This window comes from Desmodus rotundus, chromosome 9 (genome assembly GCF_022682495.2).
Source record: "Desmodus rotundus isolate HL8 chromosome 9, HLdesRot8A.1, whole genome shotgun sequence".
NCBI classification, from domain to species: domain Eukaryota; kingdom Metazoa; phylum Chordata; class Mammalia; order Chiroptera; family Phyllostomidae; genus Desmodus; species Desmodus rotundus.
Genome location: NC_071395.1, coordinates 20,209,321 through 20,236,956, shown reverse-complemented (window position 1 = coordinate 20,236,956; position 27,636 = coordinate 20,209,321). Strand labels below are relative to the sequence as shown.

Sequence of the window (27,636 nt, the reverse complement as noted above, 5' to 3'; positions counted from 1 at the left end):
TTAAGATTTTATTTATTTATTTTTAGAGAGAAGGGAAGGGAGGGAGAAAGAGAAGGAGAGAAACATCAGTGTGTGGTTGCCTCTCACATGCCCTGACCCCGGGGACCTGGCCTGCAACCCAGGCATGTGCCCCAATGGGGAATTGAACCTGCAACCCTCACAGGCCTGCGCTCAATTCACTGAGCTACACCAGCCGGGGCTCCAGGTGTCATTTTCAAAGGTTCCTAGCACATTGCTGCATTACCCAACTGGGTTATCTCCAGTAAACAAGTACATTTGAACCAGGCAGCATTTGAAGTAGTGGTGAGTTACTACAGGTCAGAAAAGGCCAAATAAATAGATCACTCATGAGCCCCAAGGTAAATATCCAGTTTCTTTCCAAGTTAGTTAGTGGACAAAAATTCACAGGACAGAATTCGACCCAAGGGCAGACCAGAGAAAAGGTCAGAGCATGTGCTGTTAATTTTCAAGGAGACTCCCTAACCCATTTACACTCACATCTTATGAAAAGATCCTTCCACTCATGTTTCAATACGAAGCAGAAATAACAAGCTGACCAATCAGGAAACCATGCCAGTCAACATTCAAATGATGATGCAAGAAAAATAATTCAAGATGTAGGTGCCACATTTAATCTGAAAGATACAATGGACTTTCCAATGGAGGATTTAATAAACAAAGATTTTTCCAGGAAAATAAAAGCAGGGTTTGGAAAAAAAGTTTCTGAGACTAGATAAGGGGGACACTGTCACCCAAACAAACCTTGACACTGAAAGGTAGTATCCTGGATTCCACGATCCCGGATAAAGTCATGGTTTTGTACCTACATGGGATAATATAGAAAAGGGTAGAAAGAACAGGGAGGCTACAGGGAAAAAAATATGCAAATATGTGGGTGAGTGAGGAGATCGGCTGTTAACCCTTCTGCACCCAGTCCAGAATTATCTCACTGAGGAGATGCTTCATTAGAGTACGTGGCCTAACCCGACTCTACCAAAACCATATTTACCCTAAGGGAGGAGGGAGGTGGAGCTTTCTGTTTTTATGGTTTTTGTTGACCCTTCATTGCTAGGTGTACCTAAATTTGAAGAGGGAGGAAACATAACGTAATGTGTGCCATAAAGAATTCAGTTAAATGCTTGGTGTCTTTGGGTAAGGTTGTGGTAGTCAAAGTGTTCTGAATCCTTCCTGCTCCTTTGTTTCTTACAGCTGAAGGGCAGGTACTAGGTCTGCCAAGGGTGAAGTCAAGTGGAAATCTGAGACTAGAGGTCAAGTGCCACTGGGAAGCCAAACCTGACACAATACCTCCTCCTACGCACCCTGGAAGAGAAACCCAGAAATGCAAGTTGTCACGCAACAATACCTATAACTATACTCTTAAAACACAGATGTAAAACTTAATCTCCATTTTTAGAAGGACATAGGCTGCAAACCGTGTGCATACTGCCACAGAACCACCAGCTGACCTAACCCACTCTAAGGGCGAACCTAATCTTTGGATGCCTGGAATTCGAAGTGCTTTAAAATTAACTATTTAAAAACCAGTTGAATCTAAAGCTGTTTCTGTTTCACAAATTAGGGCTGATGATTTCTTGGGGGAGGGAAGGGGTAAAAAAAGAACCAGTGGCTTTCTGGGGTCTGGGGTCAGATTACAGAGGGGAACAAAGTGGGCGTTCCCAAAACGCTTGGAATCAGACAGGCATGTCAGACAACAAACCTCCCTCCCCACCCCCAGCCTTTTACCTGATTTGTTAGCAGCACGAAGTTTTCAACACGGGGCATGTATTTTTCAGAACATATCAGTCAAAAAGAGCCCTGAGAAGCCTCAAAAATCAATACTCCCCCCTCACATAAGCCAGAACAGTTGTATGAACTCGGGCAAAGGGTAAGAGCCGAGGCTAATAGGATGGAAATCTATTTGAGTAGTTTCGGGGAAATGGCCAAAATTTAAGAGAAGGGGTTCGAGGGATGGAGTGGATAAAGAAACCCAGTTCTCAAAAGTTATTAAAGCTATGACTTTAAGATTGCCGAATACCTTTTCTTTTTTGTCCCTTGGTGCAAAATGACATTAAAAGCTTTACTTCCAAAGCTTTGCGCATACACTATTTAAGGAATGGCAAATGGTTCCCACCCCCCCAGGAGACCTCCACTGCCCCAGCCGGGGAGCGAGGCAAAGTCGAGGTTTAGCAGTTCCGCGCCCCGCCCCCCCCCCCCCCCCCCCCCCTGCCCCAGCGGACAGGAGGACAGCGCCTGCAGCCGCCACTGTCCCTGCGGGCGCGGGCCGGACTGGCCTCCACCCCCAGCTGGGATCAGGAAGTGGATGGCTTGCAAGCTTCCCGCACACCTCACCCCCTCCCCAGACCTTGCCCCACGGGAGGTTCTAAGGGGGCAAGACCAGGCCTACCGGTGGCAGCCGCCAGCTCGGCCAGCACCACCGCAGAATCCCTGACTTACTGCGAGACCCGCGAGGGGGCGACCCGGGACCCTGCCTCCGCGCCGCTGTGCCCCCCCGCCAGGGCTGGTGTGCTGGCTCACAACCCGGGCAGAGGACCGAGGCGCTGGCGCCGCTCCTCCCTGCCGCCGTGATCGTGCTGTCCCGTGGTATCTGTAGGTGACGCTGCTTTATCCCCAGCCGTTCGGAGCGCTAAACTGGAGTAGTGACACCAGACCAACGGAGGAAACGCCGCCTCCAGGCTGGAAGTCGCAGGGCCTTATCTCCGAGTCCTCTGTTCCAAAACGCCCTCTGGCTCCTCATTCCCATTCTGCGCTCAGGCCCAAGCAGAGACATCTGTTTTCCATATGCCGAGCGGCAGAGGCAAATCCTGGATTACGTGTTGCCCAGCTCTGCCTCGCAGCATTCCCGAGCAGGCCGGCAGCTAATCCCCCACAAAGCAGGAAAACAACACGCAAACCGGTGCCCATTCCCACAAAGATTTCCCAGCGCGATGACTAAAGGCTCCTGAGGCCAGCCTCCGGGAAGGGCCAATCGCAGCCCTAGGGAGCAGGAAAAAAGGGGCTTGGCTCACCGTGCAGGTCTGCTCCGCACGTGTCCTGCTGGCCTGGCCTGTAAACACACATGCAAACTCTGTCCCTTCAGGGGAAGTGACTGGAGTTTGAAGGAGCCCAGAGAGCTGAAATGAGCCAGCCTTCATTACAGGACGGTGCATTATTGAAAGCAATCACAACTCCTGGATGTGAGAGAGGACGAAATCTCTGCTTCACCTCATTCTCACAAATAAGTCAACTACAACACAACCATCACTGAAAATGATGACATATCACTATCTCTCAGGGTCTTATTTTTTACTCTAAAATAGGTTGGGGTAGGGAGCCTGCCTCCCTCCCTCCCTTCCTCCCTCCCTCCCTTCCTCCCTCCCTTCCTTCCTTCCTTCCTTCCTTCCACACTTATGAGTGTCTCCTATGTGCCAGGCACTAGACTGAGCCTAAAGTATTTACTCTCAAGTGCCTTACTTTTGGGGCAGGGTGGTAAGATGGAGGGACCGACAATTGTAATGCATTGTGAAATTGCTGTGGTAGAGTGTGTGCCCAGAGGGTTATAAGAACATAGAAGCAGGTTTTAAATCATGCTGGAAATCAAGAAAGGCTTCCCAGGAGACGCTGCATTTGTTCTGAAGCCTGAGCAGGCATCAGGTTGGATGAAGAGAGAGAAGTGGGCGGAGGGAAGATCTGAGCCTCTGAATGGCTGCAGAAAGCAAGGAGCAAAGGTGAGAGATGAGTTTATGGAAGGTGGCAAGGAGTCAGACCACAGAGGTCTCATCTGCTAAGCTCTGACCTTTGTTTGGAAGCTGTGGGGACCCTCTGAAGGATTTTAAGCTGATGAGTGACTTGATTAGATTGTGTTGTAGAAAGATGACTGTGGAAGGCAAATGGAAGGAAGACAGCCTGCCCTGGGATGGACAGGAAAGGCTCCAAAGATGTGGGAGAGGTAGAACCTTTAGTAACAAGCCACGTGATGGTAACAAGCCACAGAGTAGAGTTGTAGCTAACACCCAGGTGCTGATGTGGGGCAACACCGTGGATGGAGGGTACCACTCACCAAGAGAGAATAAAGGAGGAGGAAGAGCAGGTAGGACCAGAGATATGATGGCCTGAGTTTAGACAAGTTGAGCCTGTGTTTTTTGCGGGTTATCCAAATGCAAATGTGCCAGCAGGCCAGACAGCTGCTTGGATTGTATAGCATTATGGGCTAGCTATACAATTAGGCGGTTGTCCACTTGTAAGTGGAAAGGAAATACAGGAGTAGAGAAAAATTCACTTAGTTTGCTAGAGCTGTCCTAAACAGTGCCACAGCTTAAGTGAAGCAGCTTAAACAACAGGAATTTATTTGCTCACAGTTCTGGAGACTGGGAATCCAAATTCAATGTGTCAACAGGAATGTTCTCCCTCTGACTGCTGCTGGGAAGAGCTCTGTTCCAGAACACTCTCCTAGCTTCTGGCCACTCCTTGGCTTGTGGCAACATAACCCCAATCTTCACATGGCCTTCTCCCTGTGTATCTGTGTTCAAATGTCCCCTTTCTATAAGGACCCCAGTCACATTGAGTTAGGGGCCCACCCTACTCTAGTATAATCTCATTTTAACTAATCACATCTGCCTTATTTCCATCTCCTCTTTGGAAATTACCCTATCTCCATGTAAGGTAGTGGGGCTTGCGACTTCAAGACTTCAACGTATGCATTTGAAGGGGGAGGGACACAATTCAACCCATAACATTCAGACCATGTGGACTCAGTTACTAAGAGCAGGACTGCATATGGAGATGAGGAGAAATACCAGCTTTCAGTGGGCAGAGAGAACAGCTCTAGATGGGAACGGGGAGAAAACTGGTTAGAAAGGAGTGATTAACTTTGCCAATGTTTCAAAAAGTCAGGCAAGATAAAGCTAGGAACTGCCCATTGCCTTTGGCAATGTAACAGTCATCGGACCACATGGTCGGACTTGTAGATGAATTTCAAAGGGCTTGCTTAACTTGAACATTTTAATTAAAACCACTGTCCAGGCAAACCCATCAAGAGAGATATGGTATAGTGGACATTTGTTTGGGTCTTGCCTCCCAGGCCACCACCTGCTTTCTCGGCCTCCCCTGCAGTTTGAAACTCTGACCTAGGCCTCTGGCATCAGGTAGAGAGACACTAGACTTCAGTTTGTGTAAAACAAGATGAGAAAGCAGACTCTAGAGAAGTTGTTTCCTGTGAGGAAGTAGAACCTGGTGGAGTGAGGTAACCCTCAGGGCTAGCAGGGGCAAAGGTCCTAGCAGCTGTCCAAAGGTGTGTTTGCCTGTGTCTGTAGGAGCAGTACTAGGGCTCAACCTGGACCCACCTGGTGGTATAATACAGGCATTGTTCTCAGCCAAGTAGCCACCAAGCCTGATTCCCTGGATTTCTTAGAGATTCCCTGAGCCACTTACTACTCTTTAAAAAAAAAAAAAAAGTAACAACTTTATTGAGATAGAATTCACATACTACAAAATCCATTCATTGAAAGTGTACAATTCAGTGAGCAAAATAGAACCAGAGACATGGAAATAAAGAACAAACTGACAGTGACCAGAAAGGAGGGGGAAGGAGGACAGAGGTGGGAGGAAGGGGAAGGGTCACGTCAAGGAACATGAATAAATTAGGACCCATAGACAAGGATAATGGGGGGGGGCAGGATTGAGTGTGGGGGAGGGGAGGGCAGGGGAGAGTAATGGGGGGAAAATGGGGACAACTGTAATTGAACAACAATAAAAAAATTAAAAAGACCTCACAGGTGAGAAAAGTAAAAAAAAGTGTACAATTCAGTGGGTTTTAGGATATTCACAATGTTGCACAACCATTACCACTATCTTATTCTAGAACCTCTTTTATTTTTCAGTTTTTAGAGAAAGGAGGGAGAAAGAGAGGGAAAGAAACATTGATTGCCTGCCCCCTGTGTGCCCCCAAACAGGGACCTGGCCCACAACCCAGGCATGTGCCCTGACCGGGAATTAAAGTGGTGATCTTTCAGTTTGCAGGATAACACGCAACCCACTGAGCCACACCAGTCGGGGCTCCAGAACATTCTCATCATCCCCAAAAAGAAACTCATTCACACTAGCAGTCACTCCGAATTCCTTCCTCCCCTCAGCCTGCAGCAACCACCACTGACCCACTTTCTGTCTCCATGGGTTTGCTTATTTGGGACATTTCATATGAATAAGATCACACAGTGTGGGCTTTGTGTCTGGTCTCTTTCACTCAGCACTTGTTCTACGGCTCGCCCGCGCTGGAGCACGTGTCAGCACTTCACTTGTTTTCACTGCAGCCTAGTATTCCACTGTGTGGATAGGCCGCAGTTTGTCCTCAGCTGACGGGAGTGTGGACTGTTTCCATTTCTGGTTAGTGTGAACAATGCTCTGAACACTTGTGTACAGTTACACTTTCATTTCTCTTTGTCATACACGTAGGAGGAGACCAGCTGGTTCATGCGGTGATTCTATATCGAGCACTTGGAGGAACTGCCGGCCGTTTTCCAAAGTGGTCACGTCAGTTGGAACTTCCACCAGCAAGGCCTGAGGGCTCTAACTTCCCAGGGGGTGTGAAGTGCTATTTCATTGTGGTTTTGATTTGCATCTCCCTAACGACTAACAATGCTGCACAAATTTCATGTGCGTCTTGGCCATTTGTGTATTTTCTTTGAAGATATATCTCTTGAAATCCTTCACTTATTTTTTAAAAACATATTTTTTTAATTGTGGTTAAATATTCATAACACAAAGTTTACCATTTTCACCATTTTAAGTGTATAGTTTAGTGGTATTAAGTACATTCACATTGTTGTGCAACCATCATTCTTTGCCCATGTTTAATTGTCTTTTTTAAAAAAGATTTTATTTATTTTCAGAGAGAAGGGAAGGGTGGGAGAAAGGGAGGGAGAGAAACATCAACCAGTTGCCTCTTGCACGCCCCCTACAGGGAGCCTGGCCCTCAATCCAGGCTTGTGCCCTGACTGGGAATGGAACCAGTGACATTTTGGTTCATAGGCCAGTGCTCAGTCCACATCAGCCAGGGCTAATTATCTTTGAAATTAATGTTTTATTGTCGAACTTTTGCATTCTAGATACAAGTCCCTTATCAGATGTGATTTGAAAATACCTTCTCACATCGGTAGGTGGTTCTACCAATCTCTTGATGGTGTCATGGCCATCTTTAATAAATTCCTTCTCTGCTCAAACCAAGGAGAGTAGTTTCTGTCGTCATAGCTAGGAACAGTCGAGATACACTGGATCCTGTTAAATACGAGCCTTTTTCATTTTATTTTCCTATAGCAACATGTCTCACGACACATCTTCTATCCAACATTGCCTTAGAAATTTTTTCCTGAAGTGTTTCCTATTCTATTGGAATTCACCCACAGCTTACATTTCCTGGGTGCAGACCCAAAGTATCGATGGCCACCACTAATGCAATTACGACCTAGCTACTAGCAGCCCTCCCACCTATTTCCCACCTCCGTCCAGCCCCGACCCTCCTGTGCAGTGTCCTCCCTCTCTCTAGGCTCCTCCCACTCCACTCCTCCCTTTCCTGTTATAGTGCCAGGAAATCTTATGGATGAGATCAGCGTCCTATTTAATCTTTGTATCATCCTCAATGCCTAGGAAAAAGCTTTGTAAAAACCTGGAGCACAGTAAGTACATGTTAAATTGAATTGGATCTTGTGCCCTATTTCTTTATTTTTTATTCTAAAATAACATTTATGCAGTCCTTGATTTTAAACTTTTCCCTTAATGTCCACGTTTGGAGGAGTAGGGCCTGACAGCTGGTTGCGGGGCAAATCTATGGTGTTCAGTTTGTGACCGGAAGAATGGAATTCTTCGGGGAATAAATCTCTGGGAGTCTGTGCGGTGGTGGGAAAAGGTAAAGCTTCATGGAGAAAGTTCTCCAGATGCAGAGAGGAGATAAACAGTATTATTGGGGCATCATGAGTCCGATGCCAAGCATTTCCTGGCAGAGTTTTCTGGAGAATTAGGCTTGGTGGCTGCCAGTGCTCGGTGCTTTGGGTCTGCTTGGTTTTGTGCATTTTCTTATCCCACCTCTTTGCTCCTGTACCTGTGAAGCTTAAGCTCCCCGGATGAGTAACTCACTCAAAGGCGCCCACTGGAAACAGCCGAAGAGAGCCTGCGCTCCTTCGGTCACAGCACTCCGCGCGGGCACTGAGCACACACTTGGCGGAAGGCGCCACTCCAGACGCCAAGAGGAGCAAGGTTTCTTTCCTGACTTAAGGGGCTCGGGGATGAATGCGGCAGTCAAGACAAACACGATGAACGATACTCCGAAGTGGAATGGACTTCCAGTAAAAGGAGCAGTAAAAAACTGTTTTGAAGATCAAGAGAAGAAGAAATTGCCGACTTTTTCAAGTAGTAGGAAAGACTTCATGGAAAAGGTAGGGCAGGAAAGTTAGGCTTTTTCTTAGAAACCGAGGACCTAACTAAACCATGTCTCTGGTCTCTCATAGCCCGAACTAGCTGGGAAGCAAGTCGCACACGCAGGCAGCTGCAATTCAAGGCTGTAGATGATAAGACAGAGTTGAAAGAGTCACAGAAAAGTGAGTGACCATTTCCTATTAGAGTAGCTAGGAAGGACTGTATGGGAGGGTGGACTTGGGCCCTAAAAGATGGAAAGGATTTATTAAAATGCATATTTTAGATAAAAAGCAAGTAAATGCTCTAGAAAATCTGGAAAACACAGTAAATCATAAGGAATAAAACAGAAATCATCTATAGACTCACTGCCCACAGATAAAAGCATTGCCAAACATGTACATTTAATAAATATTTGCGATATGACTACTTGAATAAATGACATTACCGTTTACTATTTCTATTTTTCCCTGAGTCATGTTTTTATTATATACATAATTTTGAAAACTGCTTTTAAAAAGTCATATAATATGCATTTTAAATCTGTAAAATATTTTTTAAGATTTTATTTATTTATTTTTACAGGGGGAGAAGGGAGGAAGAAAGAGAGAGAAACATTGATCGGTTGCCTCTTGCACACCCCCAACCAGGGACCTGGCCTGCAACCCAGGCATGTGCCCTTATCAGAAAAATATTTGAAAATACATATTAAACAGCTAAAGAACATTCCATTAATTGATATATCATTTACACATCCAATTTCCATAGTGCTTACATTCATATTGTTCCTAAACTTCCAATTATTATAAATCAAACTTAAAAGAAATTGCTAAACACAAAACTTTGTCCCCATCTCTAAAGTCGCAGCATAGATTCCTGTAAACAAAATCATCAGGTCAAGGTGTGTGAACATTTCTAGGGCTATCAAGAGAGTAAAACATTGCACAGTTATTTTCAAGAAAAATTGCATCAATTTACATTCCCATTAACAACGTATGAGATTGAAATACATACCCTCACCAAGTATTATTTTAAAGTATTTACTAATCTGATAAGGAGAAAATAGTAAATCATTGGTCTTCAATTTTGGATTTATTTGATCACTAGTCATACGGACCATTTTAAATATGATCATTTCCATGAATATTTCCATTAGGTTGCTAGTTCGTGTTCTTTGTCCATTTATCTCTGGGGAACATGGAGAGACCCTGCAGTTCTTTCCGCCAATCTTAGCTCGCCTGTCACTGTGTGAGCTCCCTGCCACAGTGAGTGTGACCTCATTTCTTAAAGTTGTGCTATCATTCCTTTTCCTCTCTCTCCTCTTCCCTTTCTCCCCTTCCCCTCCTCTCCTTCTCTCTTTCTCTTTGCCACAAAATGGCCCCTAAACACAGCCACCTACTTCATCTGCTGCTCAAAGAAACTGTGGTCTGTGCAACACTGGAGAGAGAACGGGTGGAACTGGAGTCACTGAAGGACAGTATTTCCAGGCTGCCAAGGGCCATTTAGTCACTGTGACTCTGTAAATGCTGATTGTTGAACCTCACCTTCTCCTATGCTGCAGTGTTCCTCAATGGACTCCAAATCTCAATGAAACTGCACCTTCCTGCTTTCGAGGTATCTGTTCCCTCCAAGCCTGGTGTGGCCTTTTCTACGTCTTCCTCAGTCCACATCCTGCCTGTCTGATTAGAAAGCTCAGATGGGGGCCCTTAGGTGAGAATAGCCTCTTCCTCCGAACGCCAAGGCACACTGTAGGTCTCTAACAGCACTTCCCCTCTCCCAGTATCCTGGCCCTCTGTGTGTGCGACTCATCTCCATTCCTCTGTAAGCTCCTTAAGGTGTCTGGATTCCCATAATACATTAGCAGACATCCAAAAGTGTTTTACAAATTAAGAAAATAAAATGTCATGTAACAGAAACACTGGGGGGAGAGCTACTTTGAAAGGGGAAAAATGTTTAATTTTGATTATACAGTAGCCCCCCTTATCCACGGTTTCGATCACCTGCAGTCAACCACAATCCAAAACCACTGAATGGAAAACGTCACCTGACATCATCCCACCACACAGGCATTGTGTCACCCTACATCACCACAAGCACAAGAAGAGTGAGCACAGGACAATATTTTGAGAGACAGTGCATTTACAAACATTTTATTACAGTGTATTGTTGTAATTATTCTGTTTTCTTATGTATTGTGGTTAATCTCTGCCTAAATTATAAATTAAACTTTATCATAGGCATGTACGGATGTATAGAAAAAACACTGTATAGGCAGGGTTCGATACTATGCAGTTTCAGGCATCCACTGGGGTCCTGGAACGTACCTCCCCACAGATAAGGGGGGACCACTGCACTGAATGTGGTAATGTCATGGAATGAAGTGAGTCTTCCTCTCAGTTTCACATGTTGACACCCTAACTCCCATGTTAGGTGTATTTGGAGATAAGGCCTTCAGAAAAGTAATAAAGGTTAAAAGAAGTTGTGAGGATGGGGACCTGATCCAATAGGATCAGTATCCCTATAAGAGGAGAAAGGGACTGAGAGCTTTCTCTGTCTTCATTTGCACGCCCAGTGAAGAGGCCCTGTGAAGACTTAGAGAGAAGGCACTGTCTGCAAACCAGAAAGAAAGAGAGCACTCATCAGAGCCCAACCATGCAGGGACCTTGCTCTTGGACTTCCAGCCATCAAAACCATGAGAAAATACATTTCAGGCGTTTAAGCCACCAAGTCCGTGGTATTTTTATGGCAGCATGCGCTGACTAATACAGTGGTAACAGTAAGATGTTAGCTAGAAATGGAAGGAAGTCAGTCTAAATGAGTGAACATTAATAACTCAACCAAAAAGCTCACAGAATCTCATGTCAAGAACTTTAGGGGGTAGAAACTAAAAAAGAATTAGGAAACATGCCTCCTTTGGTCTTATCATAAAAGGCACAAGATGCTCCCTTATTCTACAGCCATTTAAGACCCCTGTGGTGTAGGAATGAAAACTGATAAAAATTACAACTGGAGTCCAGGGACTAAGAAACTGAATGGGGCTAAACAATTAATTTTAGATCAAATAGAGAGGCAAATAAGCACCCAAATAATATTTCAAAACAATTGGAAGGTTGACAAGGAAATTGCTGCTGGCTTCCATTAGACTGAGAGCAGACTTTCTTCTGTGTTTTTGAGATGATGTTCTGTGATCGTCTTAGGCTGACCCATTAGCCATGGAAAGATGCTCCTGAGTCTCTAGGGACATCACTCAGTAGAGGCATCAGGCAATATCACAGAGCCACACACGACTTCAAAACCAAATGGTACGGAGGAACACATTAGAGAGCTAAGAGAGAAAGAGAACGACTCTCTTGTTCTCAAGTCCCTGCCAAAACTCCATCATCATAACTGCATATTTTAAGTATGTGTCATGCTTTGGCCCAAGTAAGTTTTTTTTGTTTGCTTGAAACTTCAAGAAGAAAAAACCCCAATAAAAACAGAAAAAGGACATTATTTTCAGAACTGTGTTTCTTAGGACTCTTGTGATTTAATGTCTTCAATTCCTGAATTAGAGATGAAAAAAAAAAGGAACCATGAAAATGTTTCTTTCAAAATCTCCTTCCATCCAACATGTGGAGAAAATACGGTGGCAACTGAGTCATTTTTCTTATTCTATACCACACATTTCCATATATCCTGTGCTTAACTTCCAAAGTATATATGCCTGTCATATGGTTTTTTAAAGTAACATTTAATAAGTATAAATTACAAAAAGTACACAAGTCCAAGGCAACAGTTCAATGAATTGTCCCAAAGACACCACAACAGACCACTATCTAGATTAAAAAAATAGAACATTACCAGCGTCCCAGAAGGCCCCTCCCAAATGTGGTTTTGAAGTCGATATATTTTTTCATAAAAAACTATTAGTAAGGGTAGTAAGTGCCAGATCAGCCCACAGAAGCTAAAAGGCTTGCGGATGCAGTGCCCAGGGGTTGGAGGACATCGCCACGTCCCGGGGCTTCTCCAGCGTTTGGACTCCTTAGTCAGCTACACAGTGCTCATGGGGGCGCGACCCAGCCCAGCCATCCAGGGGGCCTGGCAAGTCATTTTGTCCTGTGTTTCCAGATCCTTAAAAAGTCTATATTTCATGCCTTGGTAATTCCAGCTTAAACATCTTTCCCAAAGCAATCCAGAGGCGTGGTCACGCATGTACCTCTAGACAACGTCAGGGAGCTGTGGCCCTCAGGTGGCTCTGCCACTACTTTCCTGTGCAGTCTGGGATGTATGTCTAACCAGCTGCGCTGTGCCTCGGTCTCCTGATCTGCGGAATGGTTGTACAAAGGCTAAATTGGTTATAATGCATCAAGAACCTGAAACAGTGCCTGGGACACAGTTAGCAGTTCAATAATGTTAATTATTAGCTAGTTTTACAAAAAACATTCATCACCATTATTTACAGTAGGAAAGACGTAAGAGTTAAATGAGCAGAAATGGGGGAATGAATACATTCATAGAAAAGAACACGATGCTTCCCTGGGGGTATCACAGAGTGGGCAGAAATGCAGGCTCCGGAGCCTGCATGCCAGCTAGACCCTGACCGGCTGTGCCATCTTGGACAATTGTTTTAGCTCTCTGAGCATCAGTTTCCTTATCTGAAAATAGAGACTAAGAATAGCCATCTCAAAGAGTCAGCCAGCTCATATACATAAAGCACTTAGAATAGTTCCTGGCATCCAGTTGGTGTTTAATCAGGGTTAGTCTCTCTATGTGAAGTGTTGGTGCTGCAGCCTGATGACCTGATGACATACCATCACACGAAGCTTCCCAGTCAATGGCTGAGAATGTCCGTCGTGTCCTGGGAGGAGGCGCCCGAACAAAACCGAAATTTCCCTCGGAGTCAATAGAAGGAATCACAGACACGAGCCTAGGCCTGCATGCTCCGTGCACCATTGCCCGGTGAAGGGTCTGGAAAGAGTTGTTCCACGGGCAGAACGGATTGCTTGGATTTAAAGGGGACAGTGAAAGGCCCCTGAACATAAGCTCCCATCACAGCGACAAGCACGTCTTGGGGAGGGAAAAGAGCTAGAATGGTTTTCCTGATCTCCACTCGCCATCCGTTTCCCTGCCTGTGGCCTCCCTACACCCCGACCTTGGGCCTTTCAGAGACTAAAGGACAGGAAATGGAGAAGATAGATTTATGTCCATCTGGGGAAGGAGATGTACAATAACAGTTTCTTCAGAAGGGTCTGGGAGCTCTGCTGTGACTGACCCCCATCCTGCTCCTAAAGCTCTGGGTGGGGATGCAGACACAGGCTAGACAGGGTTTTCCTTCTCAAGGAGCAAGTTCACAACCAGCCTTGGAAACCTGGGGGGTATTGAAAGTTTCTCTGACCCAGCAACCCCAGTTCCTGGAAAGGACAAGGATCAGCTGTCATCAAGCCCTTCATCCACCCAGCCCCATTCCACCCCAACTTCAGGTCCTTCATTATCAGCAGACGCCTCTCCCAAGACCCTGCTCCTCAAAAGCCACACCCAGAAAAGCTTCAGCCACCACCAGGCTGTGTGCAGGTGGCAGCTGTAGAGCCCTGGTCAGCATGGCCTGTGAGGAAAAGGCAGCCTCACTCTGGAGGCCAGCATTCCCTGAGACCCCTGGACCGCTGTGGGGGAGGCGGGCGGCTGCCCTGCTCCCTCCCAGCCCCACCTGCAGCTCAGACAATGGCGCTTTCAGTTCACTGCAGGTGTGCAGTGTGGGAAGGGAGCTGCTATTTTCAGGCCTTGTCACCATCCTTCCTTGTCACAGTTCCAACGAGGCTCCTGAGGCTTGGAGGGTCGCTGCTACCTTGTAGGAGTCTTTCTATTGTGTTTTTGTAATGAACTGGCATTAATTAGTATTTATGTTGTACCCACAGTATGCCCAGAACACAGAGAGGCACAATACCTACTCTCGCTGAGGGTTGATTTAAAGGGGCCACGCTTTTAAGAAATCACTGATGGTCACTGTTTTCTTGCTAAAAAGCACTCTCAATAGAATTATCCAGTGAGGGGCACAAGTCAAGGTTCCTACATCCTGAGAGCCTCCGCTGCAGAAGCTTGGTCCCCAGTGATCTATCTACTAAAGGGACTCAGTTCTGGCCATTCCTGGAAATGCAGTTACTGACTGGGAAGCACTGGGCTGTGGAAGGAGCCAGCCTCCCAGAGTTCCCTGGACTTCTGCCATAGTCAGAGGCTCCTCAGCAACATTTTGCTGAAAGCTGCTGCATTGAAAGCTAAATCACCCAAAGTTGCACAAGAATGTCTTGGAAAACTCTGTGGATTTGAAACTACCTTGGAAAGCACACAAGGGCTCTCTGTGGTCCACAGTTCTGAGGTCAGATTACAGCTCCAGAATTCAGTGTAAACGCTGCTGTGCCCTTCTGGGAGGAGCAGAGACGTGTGAGGGAGGACAGGCCCCCAGGGAGAACTCTGCCCGTGAGGGTCCCTGGCGGGATCTCAGTTAGGACATAGTTAGCTCCTTAACACCTCAAAGAACACACAGTGGGAGCTGCCTGCCCTGAGTTCATACTAGGTTTTGGGGTGCTACAGGTTTAAATATCTTCCCCCTACATGCCCCTGTAAGGATAGATATCATTTCCCAAGTTAGTTCCTTGAAGCATATCTGATATTTGTAAAGTCAGAGGTTGGCCCTTTGGGAACTTGTGGTTTCTAGAGTCAAGGGGTTGAAGAATTTCACTGAAGTTCTATTTGCACAACAGCTGCAAAATGTGCCTTGTGCCATTCCCTCAGTGCCAGCTTGTCAGGTATGGTCCCGGAAGGTGGAAGGCGGCTGAGAGTGGACAAATGCACCTAGTGTTAAAGACCTACATACCTGGAAAAGCTCTCCTTGCAAAGCTGAACAGGACTGCAGGTGTGATAAGGGATAGTGTTCCCAGCAGGTGTGGCTTTCCCAGCAGGTATGGCTTGAGGTGAGCTGATGCTTATCTAAATGGCTCCAGGGGGATCCTCAGGGTCTGCAGTCCTAGTCTACGTTTCTGATTCGCCTTCCATCTTTTTTGAGGGGTCACCACATAGCACAGGCCCACCAGGGTGGCAGGACCAGGACCCAAATGTGTCATCTCAGTCGGCCCTTCCTGGCACTGTGCGCCCTGGGGCAAGGCTGCTACCCTTTGGCACTCTCACCCAGTTAAAGGAAGCGGTTCTTGGCTTGCCTTCTGAGCTGCCAATTAGCTTTCTGCAGGAGGCCACATTTGAGTGGCAGTGTCTAGATGGATTCTTGAAAATCTATCAGTATGAATGCTAATTTTAATCCACAGGAAATCCTTATTTCATAACACAAGGTTAGGTACTGTGTCCCTTCCTAATGATTCACATTTCAGGTCACTGACTAGCTATGTGATTTTATGCAAGTTCCTTAACTTCTCTGGGCCCCAGTTCCCTCCTCTGTACAATGGGGACAATAATTGTACTTACTTCAACGGGATTAGTGAGGACTGAGTGGATAACATGGGTAAAGACATAGCCCACGATAGGTGCTCAAAAAATGACAGCTATTATAACCATTAGTATGTCGTATTATAACCATTGTCACTGTCGTAGCATTTCATCCATACATGCTTGTTTCTTTGGTTTCAAAAGCCCATGAGAACAGTTCTCACTATTTAAAAGCTCTAGGGCCCTGGCTGGTGTGGCTCAGTGGATTGAGTACCTGCCTGCCTGTGAACCAAAGAGTCGCTGGTTCGATTCCTAGTCAGGGCACATGCCTGGGTTGCAGGCCAGGTCCCCACTTGGGGGCATGCAAGAGGCAACCACCCATTGATGTTTCTCTCTCTCTCTCTCTCTCTCCCTCCCTACCCCTCTCTCTAAAAATAAATAATAAAATCTTCAAAAAAATAAAAAGCTAGAATATTACCTTTGATTGTACATCTTTCTGAAAATATTCTGTGTCTGAAATTGTAGGAGCCTGGTATGCCCACTGTTCTCATATAAGAAGCAGGCAAGAGTTGTCTTTGTGTCTTGTGGGGTCTCCTGGAATTCACCCATCCTCTTTCACCAGGCTTCCTCCTCCTCATCTTGCCATCATGGGGGAGGGGGGCTGTCCATGGGAATGTGTGAATGCACCGACATGAGAAAAGCCAGGATCTGGGAGACCTGAGGAAGGTGGGGGTGGTGCACATCCCTACTGCCCTTGATGAGCAACTCCTGCCCCTTTCCCAGGCTCTTAGGCCACGGAAGGAGACCTTGGGCTCCCAGAAGGAACCACCTAATGTTTTCATACACTGCACTGAAACATTCATGTTGCTTTGGGTCAAATTCATTTAAAAAATAACTTTGCATCTGACTTAATTCCTCCAGGAGTCCCCAGAGTGCATTGGCTTTAAACATGCTGTCCTAGGTAATACAAACAAAATCTGCGGATTAGTAGGAGTGGGGAAATCTGTAAGGTACTAGAAGTATTAATGTCCCAGGATTCACTTTTAGCTTTATCTCAAAATTAAACCACACCTCTTTTGTTTTCGGGCTCCATCCTTATCAAACACAGACTTTACACCATGAGGCTCATCAGAAAGGAAAGGACAAAATTCTCTGATCAAAGCTGCCCTAGGTGATCTGTTCAGCAGGAGGCAGGAATTCCCAAAGCGACTCCCAGGGCTTTAGCTGGCTGCCCCATCCCCTCACCGCTCCCCCCTCACCCCCCTCGTGGTCCAAGGACAGCACACACACCCTCCCTCACTTTGTGTGTCCCTGGCACTAGGAGAGGTGTCTTACTTGCCACCAAATGGGGCATCAAGGTGATGGAATCAGGCCCCAAAGACCTGAACAGTTTTCAGCCCTCACTCGTTTACACGCAGAGACCAGAAAGAACGCCAGGTGGGCTGGCTAAGGGCATTTCGGGTTCCCCCCCCACCTCCCAGGGTGTCCTCTGGCTCACCCTGTACCCTAATTGCCTGGGGCTCTCCCGTCCTTCCTGGGCTCCGCTGCCACAGCGCCCTTTGAGCGCTTTTATGGGGCAGTAAACTTTACAGCCTGCCAGCTCTAAAGGGCTCCCACCTTTCTGAACAGAATGATTTACAGCATACAAGGCTGCTTGGGTTTGCCTTTTGAAAATATCAGTGGGGATAGACCCTTTCTTTCCAAAGGGGTTGACTGGGCTACATTGGCTAACGGTTGGCTTAGAGAAATGGCTCAGAGGCAGAGCTCGGCTCCCGACTGCACACAGTTAAGTTAGAAAATAAAACAGCCTTTGATTCTCACTACAGCACCAAACAAGCTGTAAGCTCTGCCTCTTCCATGTTAGGTTGCTTTGGTCTCAAACATGCCACCAACTTGCGTCTGTCTCCTAAATTTTTGCCTCCCTGCTCCTTTCTTGCCTGGGCTGACAGGGATCACTCTGAGCTTTGTCCGTAAATCCCATAAATTGATCTGCTCCTTCTGTCTTCAGCAGGAAAAAGCACCTAAAACCAGGAAAAAGCCAGCAACTCAACCACAACTCCCAACCAGTGCTGAGGAATTCAGCACGCAGAAGCGGCATCATCCCTCACTCCAGAGCGTCCTTACCCGTGTTCCATAACGGCCACTCCTGCGCCCACTCTAGACTCCTCGGGTGTGCAGCCCCAGCTCTGTACAGCCCGCAGACAACTGGGCCCATTATAGTCATCCGGCTGCCTAGTTAAAGAGTAGCCCTTACAAAAATATAAACAGCCTGTCAGCGCAAGCCAGCGGGGCGGGGCTATGGTCTCAGGGGACAAAGAGAACCAATGATCAGCCTCTTTAGGCTCTATTAGCTTGAGATATTGTATTTCATCCTGAAGCAGGGGAGACTGAGCTTGGGGGACACTGAAAAGGAAGGGCCAGGTCCTCACCTGGATGGCGCAGAGCATGGAAGGGGCTCACATGGAAAACATTCATCACTGCTTGCAGAAGACCAGTTTCAAGGAGTCTGCAGGCCTTACACATAACACTATGCATTTTAAAAGCCATAGACATTTGTGTTGTATTAGCCATCTTTGGTCCTCTGGGGTTAATAAATGAAATATTCACTGAGGTACAAAGGAGTTTTTCAATCAAAGAACAAAATCCAAGGAAGCTGCCTCGATGACACGCTTCTTTTGTTGACGGTGATATCTGAGGAGAGGCACTCACCACATCTAGAGAGAAGACGCCTGGTCGGACTGGCACACCTTCGGAACCCAGGCAAAGAAGCTTATTCCCTAAATATAAGTGGCTCACATTCGTTTTTTAAATGCTCACTTAACGTGACCATACACACACAAACTAAGCAGGAGTTAGCTCAGGATATTTGGAAGAAGGAGGCCAATAGCCGTGGCGCTTTTTTCTCTCTCCTAAACTTAAGGAATTTCTGCTTTTAAAGCTGCTGTGCCAGCTTAACCTTCCAATGCCCCATGATAATAACCACGAACCAGAAAATAAACTGTGGCTTTTTTTTTTCATATGAGTCCCAAATAATCTACTGAAGCAAAAATAAAGTTAAGAGCTGTTTGGTTGACTTGTGGCATGGCATAAGTGATGGGTGTAGAGACTTTCAGAAAAGTGTGGTCATTGCAATGTGGAATGACCTCATTATTTATAAAGAGAAGCACAGTAGCTATTGAAATTAACCAGCAGAGAGAAAGAATTAAAATATATTTATTTTCCACAAACTCTATATCAAGCTTTTCTGACTTTGAATATAAAAAATAATAACCCAAAGACACTGTCCTTTCTAATACATGTTAGTGAAATATTTATGACTTTGACACTGATGCTTCATTTATATTAAAGTAAGAATCTCTGGTAGCTCTTTGGAATGAGGCTGCTTCTGGCCCTTCTCTGCTGATGGTTGCAAAGGTCCCATCTGCACTTGCCTGGCTCTTGATTTTAAAGCACAGGTTACCTTCTGGAAAAGGTTTTGTCTTCCTCTAAAGCATTAAGATTCTGTCACTTTTTAAAAAGCATCAGGATACAAAGTGCATGAACAACCAAATAAAATAGGTAAATTGGACTTCATCAAAATTAAAAACTTTTGTGCATCAAAGGACATTATCGAGAAAGTGAAAAGACAGCCTACAAACTGGGAGAAAACACTCGCAAGTCATGTATCTGATAAGGCTCCAGTATCCAGAATATATAAAGAACTCTTACAACTCAACAACAGCAAGACAAACAGCCCCATTTTAAAATGATCAAAAGACTTGAATGGACATTTCTCCAAAAATGATATATGGACGGTCACCAAAAACATGAAAAGGTGCTCAATATTATTAGTCATTCAGGGAGACGTGGACCAAAACACAATGAGGTACCACTTCATGACCACTAGCATGGCTATACAAAAATTAAAATTAAAATGGAAAAGACAGAAATAAAAAGTGTTGAGGATGATGAGAAGAAACAGGAACGCTTTTACATTGCTAGCAGGAAGGTAAAATGGGGCCGCTGCCGTGGAAAACCATTCTACATTTCTTCCCAAAGGTCCAACGTAGAATTAGCATGCAACCCAGTAATCCTACTGCTGATATAAACCCAGAGGAAGTGAAAACAGGCTCTCAGACAAATACACGTACATTCATGTTGATAGCAGCCTCATTCACTACAGCCAACAGATTACTAGATTAATAACAGATTGATAGATAAACAGGTTACTAGATAAAGAAATTGTGGCATATACCTACAATGGAATAATGTTCATTCACAAAAAGGAATGAAGCACTGATGTATAGTAAATGTATAGTAAGTGTGTATATACACACACATACACACACACACACAACAACAACACGGTTGAACCTCAAAAACATTACGCTAAGTGAAAGAAGCCAGGCGCTGAAGGCCACATGTTGCATTTTTCCACTTGTATGAAATATCCAGAACAGATAAATCCGTAGTCAGACAGTAGACGGGTGGTCGCCCCGGCGGGAGGGAAGGGGAAGGATGGGAGAAGCCGCTTAAGGAATGCAGGGCTTTGTTTTTGAACGAGATAGAGCTGGTGGTCCTGTAACATGGAGAATGTACTACATGCTATGGAGTTGTTCATTTAAAAATAGTTAGTTCTATGTTTTGTTTTGTTTTGTTTTAAGCTGCAATACCTTCTATGTTAGACAGGAGCCTTCTTACAAGGTTACCCCATGAATTTACTGAAGACTTTTTAAAAGATTTGTTCAATTCATCCCTTCACATGACATGTATGCATTGTTCAATACCTATTAAGTGCCAGATACTGTGGGGCAGCTGGATGCCAGGAGACCCACTTGTACCCCCTCAAAGTGGGAAAGGACAGGACCTTCTCAGGGCGGAAGGACAGTGGCAAGCAGGGTGAGAGAACTAACATCTGGTACCTGGCGGCCATGTGCCAGCTCACCTCACGCTTGATCCAATTTATGTTCAAGGCCACTTGGAGTGGTGATGATGGGAATTATTACTCCCATTGTATGGATACAGAAACTGAGGGTCAGAGAGTTTCACTTCCCCAAGTCACCCAGCCCGAAGGCAATGAGGCCTGGGTCTTTCTACGCCACCACGCTGCTCCTTGAGCAGAGGCGTGTGAAGAATTGAGCCTATTGGGGAAAAGATGTTTCCCAACACAAAAGGGAAAGTAAATCGATTTATTAAGAAGCACCTTAGATATCAAAGACAGCAGTGTGACTCTCTCTCTGGTGGGATAAGGAAACAAACCAGGAAAAGACCATAACGAACTGTCAAACTTTTACTCAGTTTCATTTTCAGAAAACAACCATAGAACTTTAGAAAATGAGGGGTTTTCTAAGTAATCTGACAATATACCCTCATTTCTCAGATGGGAAATCTGAAGCCCTGCAAAATTAATGACACGTCCAGAGTTATATAGTAAGATAGTGGCAGAACCAGGGATGGGGCTCAAGTCTCTTAACCTCCAGTCCAGGGTTCTTTCTGTGACGCCACACACAACAAATTAAGACGCCAATTCCAGATTAACCTTTCGCGGAGTAGGTCTCAAATTCTCTCCCTCCCCATAGTGTTAGTAGATGTTACTCTTGCTCTCTACAAACTCGGAGTGTAATGACCTACAGAATGTTGGACGTTTTCAGTGAGTTTACTGTTTCTTTTGTCAGATATTTTGTTAAAAACCAGTAAAGAAGAGAGTCAACATTGTAATCTAGAAAGGACTATATTTGAATTCAGTTCATTTCAACACAGGTAACCCTCTCGGAAAGCTGGGATAGGAAATGAATGAGAACAAAAAGGAGGCTTTGAAAACATACAAAGAAGACTTCGCCAGGAATTTTATCAAGAAAGCCCAACGACGTCAGACCAACTCTCCGACAAAGCTGTTGCTCACATCCCAGAGGCCGCTTTCTTTCCTGGCCCCCCCCTGTTCGCTGGCATTGGCGTATTGCTGTTATTTAAAATAATGCACAAAATAATTACAGAAGGAGATGTATGTTCTTGTAAAAGATGGGGAGATGACATCACTACTTTCTAAATTTCAAGCCATTAGATTACACAATTCAGAAAATTGCTATATGCCCATTGAGAGTGGTTATCATCCAATGAAAATTTTACCCTTGATCCAAAATGGTCACCTCTTAATCATCCACCTTGGCATCCTGAGGCTTCAATTACCCATCAGCAGAGCTTCCTGCGGCCCTTCGAAGGGGCAGAAACAACACTTAACTGACTTAGCTCAACATCCCGGAGTACACTCAACTATCAAACCCTTGATCTGCCAACATACAAAACACTGAAGGAAAATACTAAGTTGTCCACTCATATTTTTTTTAAAGTGATATACACATTGTATTAGGTTCTCACATTTAGAGACCATGGAATAATATAGTTAATTGAATTGGTTGAAGTCACAAGAGTCTCTTTGGATGATATAAGGATAAGTGGTCAGCCCCTTAACTCTTCTCAGATGATTTTAGAAATTATAAACTTTTAAGTCTAAACCATCTGTTTTTAAAATCCTTTACTTTCTTTTTTTTCAAGGAGGTAAAAAGGATGCATTGGCAACATGGCTTAATAAAAAGAAGCCGAAGACTTAGCCCTCAGGGGCACTGAAGAACTTTGCAGATAGATGGACTGAAAGCTACGATCTTTCCTGACATCGACAAGGCTTTCGATTTTGTCTGCTTGGCTGTTCCTCAATGCACTGTAAATTATGGATAAAAATCATTCACTCTTAGGTCAGCCCATAACCTGTTAAAGACCTTGAAAGTTCTAAACACATTCCATTAAACTTTCTTCATCCTCAAATGCCTTTTTTCTCTGTAGATAAGGCAAGTTATAACTGATTGTGTGGAGGTCCCATATTTATCATTCTATGTGACTGCTTTGTAATTCTCGAAAAAAGACAGTGAAGGTAAGGCTTAGAGTCAGGTGTCAGAGGAAGCTGAGCTGTGAGGAAAACTCTGCTAACTACACATCAGCATAAAAGTGTTTTCATTTTCCCAACCATGCTCATGAATTTTTACAAGCCTCCTATCCAGTGTTTTACTCTGTCCCCATATGTCCAGTGGCCCACATTTATAAAATGATGCCTAAAGTTAGGCTGTAGCTGTGAAAGAGAGCAGCAAATTGACTTACATGGTGGGCCAAGCAATGGTCGTGGGCCCAAGTGCCCATCACCCAACCCATTGAGCTAAACCACGACAATCGTCAGCACCACAAAGGTTTCCAAGTAGCTGGTGAAGAGGAAATTGGCCTCAAACAGCTCAGAATGAATTCCAGGACCCATAATAAAGGGTCATTCTAGATCCAAGAGTAATGCAATGTTTTCACTAATAACCCAAATGATGGAAGAGAAAGCACCATTAATTTTGAGGAAGCCACAAGCTGAGCCACCCCTTCAGAAGTGGGAGCAGAACTGAGTAATAATGGTAATAATAGGCATTCAGCATCTGTTCTGTGCTAGGCACGGCTCTAAGAGAGTTTATCTGATTACCTAATTTAACCCTCCCGACCAGCCCTGGGAGGTAGGTGCTCACATTCTGACAATCTCTCTAAAGAGCCACTGGAAGCCTCAAGGTGCACGATGGGGTTAGTGTCACCAGTCACTGGTCACCTTCTTAGTAAATTTTTCACAGTGGACTTCCTTTAGATCGTAAGTATAGACCATCTACTAATTTTTTTCTTGACCTTTAGGTTCACTGTTTATAAAGCTATAGAAAGCATTGTTTTAGCATTCTAATTCCACATGCTTGTATATAATTTGTGACTATAAATACCTATAAATAAATTCTGATACTCCTGTGAAAATATTGCTCTAATATACCACATTTTAAATTTATCATGTTTTGACATGGCAATAACCCATAATTAGAGTTATCTTCATATAGAATGTTCTCTTTATAAACAGCATGCTTTACAAGAAATGCTTTGAATTTTTAACATTGGATTTTTTTTACACTACTGAAAAAACAGCCTTTACTAATTTGTGGGAAGGAGATTTGATTAGAATCCACTGCTTTTTCTGGAACGTACCAATAAATGTGGGGTCATCGATCAATTTGGGCAGCTCTGACAATTTAGGTTCTCCTTAGGCCAGCTTCCCCAAGTAGTCAAGGCTTGTTTTGTTTTCTTCTCCTGCTTTCCCTTCTGGTCATTTCTTAAGGTAGAAAAGTAGACTCTTTGTGATGTGAAGAGAGACAGGTAGCAGACAGGGTGTGGCTGTCACTCAGTCAGGGATGTGGAAGAACGGTGAGGGCTTGGGAGACCAGGGCGACTCCTTTCAGGGACTTGGCAGCTGGGACAATACTTGAAAAGCAGCCCTCAGTTGCAGCCGGCTGGCATCTTCGGTTCTGTGTAACTCTAGACGATTCTGCTCAGGGCTGTCCCTCAAGTCCCAACAAGAATTCCTTCCTTAGCGACAAAGCATGAGAACGTGGCCCTCCCCGCTCCTTTGACAGGGTTTTATGAAGATGAAATGGTTCAGGTTTTTAAAGGTTCACCTGAGGTTTAAGCACTATCTCCTAAAAAGCCTCTTCTAAGCCTTCCACATTTCTTCTGCTTTTCTGGGACATTCCGGGCCTGTCTTTAGTCTCCAGTTTAGTTCCCGAACCACAGACTGTGAGAGCCAGTGTAACTGAAGAGGTCATTACGTCCCAGGGAAGTAAACCCTGTCGGGAGGAGCTGAAGCAACACAATTCTCACCACTCAGACCAGAGTCTCTCCCTCAGGCCGGCACGGGGTCCTCAGCCTCAGCACTGCTCAGGGCTGGGTAATTTGGGGCTGGACAATTCTCTGTCCAGCAGGCTGTGATTGCAGGACATTTATCCGTGTCCCAGGCCTCTTCCCACTAGGTGCCAGAATCACCTCTGCTCCCTCCTCCACTGTGACAGCCAAAAAGGCCTCCAGACCTTGCCAAATGTCCCCCGATTTTCCCCTGGTGGCAAAACCAGCTCTGGTTGAGAACCACTGGTCTAGCAAATTCCTCCATCCTGCCCACAGGGGGCTGAGGAACAGACAGTTTTAACAGCAGCCTTGTCTGTACAAGGGCACCTTCCTAGTCTGCCTGGGCTGCTGATGGAACCCGATCTTTCTCATCACACTCCTTTTTAGTGAACCCCTGGTCACCATTAGCAGGACTCATGAAACCCGCCTCCCGTTCCGCAGTTCCCCCAATGGGATTTCCTGCACCTATGCCCAGTCTCCTCACCTCCTTCCTGAGCTCCCCGTGATCGTGATCGGAGGGGTGTTTTCACCAACGGGCATAATTCATCCCAGAATCATCCCTAGGGCATCCAGCGGTAGGGACGCAGCAGAAAAAGCAATAAATGCTATTGGCTAAACAACTTCTCAGAGAGGCCTGGCTTTGTCCAACTAGAAGGCACAGCTGCTGGGGCCACACAAGCTGGAAAGGTGCACAGCCCCGAACAGCACTGCCCCGCAGCCCCGCCGTGGCTCAAGAGGTGTGCAGCTAGACTGAGAATGCAGTAGGCTGTCCTGCTACCATCAAGCCAGGGAGCCAAGCCTCCGTGACTGATGCTCTTTTCTTTCTCTTTAAAGATTTTATTTATTTACTTTCAGAGAGAGGAAGGGAGGGAGAAAGAGAAGGAGAGAAACATCAGTGTGTGGTTGCCCCTCACGTGGCCCCCAGGCATGGCCTGCAACCCAGGCATGTGCGCTGGCTGGGAATCCACCCTGCGACCTTTTGGTTTACAGGCCCGTACTCAATCCACTGGGCCACACCAGCCAGGGCCTGATGTTCTTTTTCTCTTTCCATGGTAAGGTTGAAACTGAGTCATCTTGGAATAAAAAGGCCAATGAGGTGAAAACTAAAACATCCCTGATATTTCCTAGGCAAGTCACTAAACCACTGGGGGCCCCAATTTCCTCATCTATATGATGGATTTGACAATGGTACCCACCTCAGATAGCTGCTATGGGGATGCGTAAGCTAGTACTCAGAATGGTGCAAGGCGCGCTGTGTACGAGTTAGCCCTTGTTAGGATTGTTACCATTATCAATGCCCATTCTCCTGAGGCCCTCTTCCTCAGCCCTTACCACTTTTGTACACTCCCCAGAGGGTGCTAGGTGACACTTGAGACAAGTGCACAGGCACATCTCTTTGAGAGCAGGGCACCCCAGCACTCAGGACAATGTCTGGCACGAGTGGGCACTTGATGTATATTGAATGAATGAATGAATGAGCAAATGAATGAAATTGTGAGATGCCTAAAGGAGCTAGCAGGAGTGGTTAGTATCTTTCCCAAGGGACTATTTTTTCATATTCCTGGGTAAGATTGCAACACTGAAGACTTGCCTTTCAGAGGCGGTGAGCTCCGACACGCAGCTGAGACTTGGGGCCAGGAGCCCGAGCCTCTGCTTCTGCCCATGTCCCAATTAGCTGCATGACCCGAGGCTGTCGGACACCTTCATTTTCCTGGTGAGAATAACAATACCCACATCCTAGGGGTATACTAAAAATTAATGAGATCGCATGTGAAATGTGCCATGAGCTTCACAAAAGAAAACCTTACATTCCTATCGAGCAACATTATTTAGAATATACCAAGAAAGCATGGAGTTAATGGGGCTGTTAATTTTCTGAAGACAAAGTGTTCTTCTTGCTTATTAGTTCATTTCACAGAGGCCAGGTTACAGTGTTATCAGTGGGCTGTCTGAAGAGAAAGCAAATCTATTTTATTCACTGCTGGTTTCAAATGAAAAGTGAAAATGCCTGTCCTTGTCTCCTCACCAGCTTAATAAAGCTCAATTTAGCATCCTGAGAATTTGATGTGGGTGGAAGAGAACTCCAGGGCTTTGATCCCTGTCCTGTTAACCACGATAGACCTGGCAATAAAAGCCTTACAATTAAAGGTCACCGTGCCCCTAAACAGGCATCCCAAGCACAGAGCAGCTGGCCATCTGCATTCAGGTCCCTGGTGGGAGCGCTGCTGGCTGCGGAGGTCCTGGGGTTTCCTCCCACAGGCCCCGGCATCTGGCCGCACTGTGATCCTGCCACAAATAAGGTATCGATTTTCTAAACATCTCTTAAACACTCAGGTGTCATGTCTCAGATAACCATTTTAAAGGGAATATTTCTAAAAAAAAAAAAAAAAAAAGTCCAAATTAAAAAGAAGAAATATTGTTTGCATATCTAGCTTCCTGCCACACCTACATTTTACCCTTTAAACTTCACAAATTCTCCTTCAGTGGAGCTCAGTTCAGGGCCCCTGAATGCAGCAGCTTCCCGGACACTTTCCTACCACACAACCCAGCCTCTTTCCCAATTATTCCCAGTCCAGCTCCCGGAATTTCTCCCAGGCCTGTCTGACCTGTCGCAGTGAGGCCATCATTCTTGTTAGAAATTCTTCCCTACACAGCACTCGAGAGTGGAGAGCTCTCTGCTGTGCCCATAATTTCCAATAGTCGCCACAAGGAATCAATCAATACACTGCGGAAAAATTGCACGGGCAGTTGACGAAGAGCTGAGAACAAGGATCATTTAAGCCTTCTGAATGTAACCAGCCATTACAGGGTTCTGAAGTTCTGTTCAGATACGGCCAACCAATACCTTGAATGCATTTGATAAAGGGGACTTAGGAGATATCATTTATTCACCGTAGAGAGTTTATTTTCATCTTATCTCTTTTTACAGCAACACCCAAGCTGCTTATCTCCTGCATTGGACCCAGGGTGGGCACACAGCAGGCATTCAATACACATTTATCACCGAAGAAACAATGATGCAACCCAGAATCCCACCAGTACAGACACCATTCTAGAGGATGTCAGGGGTGAAGATCTTCTGAAAATTGGGCATCATCAACTTCCTCCAGA

At 45.4% G+C, this 27,636-nt stretch overlaps 1 protein-coding gene across 8 annotated transcripts in view; it reads right to left on the bottom strand.

The window, feature by feature from the left end:
* The window catches only part of TRIM2 (tripartite motif containing 2), a 122,284-nt gene that overhangs the window by 79,003 nt on the left and 15,645 nt on the right, over window positions 1–27,636 (bottom strand). The window contains exon 1 of one of the 8 annotated variants that reach the window (XM_045202662.2): window positions 17,935–18,039. The exons of 3 other annotated variants lie outside the window; for them this stretch is intronic. The gene's annotated coding sequence lies outside the window, so the exon portion shown is untranslated. Of the gene's footprint in view, window positions 1–498; window positions 2,177–2,454; window positions 2,989–17,934; window positions 18,040–27,636 lie in introns of those variants that run through there. 4 more of the 8 variants (XM_045202661.2, XM_024568857.3, XM_024568858.4 and 1 more) reach the window with 4 other exon arrangements.